Raw genomic sequence first — 2,500 nt, 5'->3', positions numbered from 1 at the left:
AATATTTTGGTTTGCACTGAGATTGTAGGACCTTCATAATTATATATTTTTTTAATTTTTAAAAGGCGTTGAGTTTAAAGGACATCCCTGATTTTCAAAACATTTGCCATTTTTTGTTATTTTTTTATTACCGTTAAATGTACACTTGAAAAAATGATTAGTTACACACGAAAAAACGACAATTTGTTTTCTGTGAAGATTTTATGGGGCCTTATTCAGGAATAGTGGACTAACTTAGTTTTGTGATGGAGAAAACATTGAATATAGATGATTGATAGGATTATCGAACTCTTCTATTGTGTTGATTACGATTTTAAGTGTACGTCGTTAGGTTCACAATATATATAAACTTGTTCCATGTTGGAAACATGACACTCACCCCGTAGAGTTTAATATGTAAAGATATTTATTTTGCATTTTCTCACATCGTATATAATTTGAAATAGATTTTATCCAGAACCAGTTTCCTGAACCGGTCATTTACGATGGAAAACGACAACAGATTCGTTTATAACAAAGGGTCATTCTCAGGAAGACAATTTTACGACTTTTGCCATCGCCACGGTTACGAGGAGCAGAACTGTCACACAGAACTGTTTGAGGAAGGACAGAAGCATTTCTTTCATAGCTTGTCGGCTGAGCAAGCTCATGACACTTTTCTCGTCCAGACTCGCCATCGACAACTGACTTTACCTTCTCACTTGATTAGTGGACTGTACACTAACTGATCTGGGGTCACCCCACATCAAGCCCACCAACCTGGCCTGGGGCCACTCTGAATGAGAACTACCAATTACCCACTAATCAATCATAATACCAGGCATAAGCAGAATGTTCTTTCTTTCTGCTAATGTGAAGGGGCTCCAGAGGATTCTCGGTGACTGAACTGGACTTTGTTCTGCCACTGAGATCAGATATAAATGCAACCGGTGCAGACCTTTCAATATGACATCATTCCAGATAATTCTGGCAGAATCTGCGGCTACACAAAGTGGCACAAACAGGACAGGACACATGGCACATTTGGGGTCATACTTATATAATCTCCAGCTCTCGTTCTTTAAGTTCTGGACAAACTTCCAAGAAGCCTCTCTCCTCTGTGTTTGCTACAAATACCAGTGCAAGGACCTAAGACCTTGTTATTCCTCCAGGATCACCTCGACTGCTCGCTTCATGTGCACCTTAGTAAAAATATAATGATTGTAGATCCCATTACCTGGTGGCTAGGTCATTCGAGGATCTGTTGGACACCTTTCGTCTGGCCAACCATATGGATTTTCCTACACATCAGGTTCATCACTTGATCCCGTTCTCACTGATCTCCCTGACAGGGTGGTAACGTGTCATTCTGTTGGGACCATTGGCTCTTCTGGCCACTTTGCCATCCTTACCAAACTCACAATCAGAGCTATGCAGGAGGATGCAGTCACATGCACAGTATGGCACTGGGACAGAACCAATTGGCAAGGCCTTCATGATGCCTTGAATGAAACAGAATGGGATAACATTTTGGATGGAGATGTAGATGACCAAACCCAAGCTCTGACACGTCATCTGGCCACTCTCCAATCTGTCTTTGCATTTCATTCAGACTATTTGGCCAAGCCAATGGATCAACCCTTGTTTAGTCAACACTAAAGAGCAGCTGCAGATAACAAAGCCAGCTCTTGGTTCCACTATACATGTAGCCCCATGAGCCGAAACAAGCAACTCCATGCCGCTGCCAGCTCAAGGATAAAGAGGGTACAGACATGGACCATCACACACTGGAGGGAAGACCTGCAGACCAAGCTGATTGGCCAGTCCGTGGAAAGTAAATCTTGTTGGTCCTGCATTAAGCAACATCAAGGTTTTGTGCCAAACGATGGCATCCCTCTTCTTGCAGCCAGAAAATTAGCAAATCCATTGACCTGGGGATGATGAAATCACTTATGACATCATCCGACTCCTTGCAAAGGTACAGGTGCAGGGAAGAAAACCTTTTGATCACTTCAACTTGAATTATACTACAGGTATCTTGCCAACTACTTTGAACAAGCTACCATTATTCCCATCCCAGCCTTGATGAATTTAGACCAATTTCTCTGACATCCTGTCTCTAAAACCTGTAAAAGGATTCTTCTCAATCTTCTGCTCCACCAAATCAAAGATCAAATTCGTACGTTCTTCAGATATTCAGTAGAAAGTGCACTTCCCTTGGACTCATAATCAACCCTATCAAGACTAAGTATATCTCCAGATCTCATAAATTGTCATACATTCCAAGATTATGTGGATAAGTTATTGCAAAAAGTTATACCTATAGGTATCTTGGTGTTGTGGTGATTGCTCCCCACCTCACGTGCCGCAATTCCAACTTCACTCGGAAAATTGATCAAAACATCAGGGAATGTTGCCTGGAAGGCTTAAGACCTTTACAATATATAAGTAACAGATACATAGGTGATTTCCCAAGAGACCTATTGTTGATATACATTTCCCTTGTTAGGTCCATGATAGA

Source organism: Penaeus vannamei, chromosome 16 (assembly GCF_042767895.1).
Source record: "Penaeus vannamei isolate JL-2024 chromosome 16, ASM4276789v1, whole genome shotgun sequence".
Lineage (NCBI taxonomy): Eukaryota > Metazoa > Arthropoda > Malacostraca > Decapoda > Penaeidae > Penaeus > Penaeus vannamei.
Note: the sequence above shows the minus strand (reverse complement) of the source record.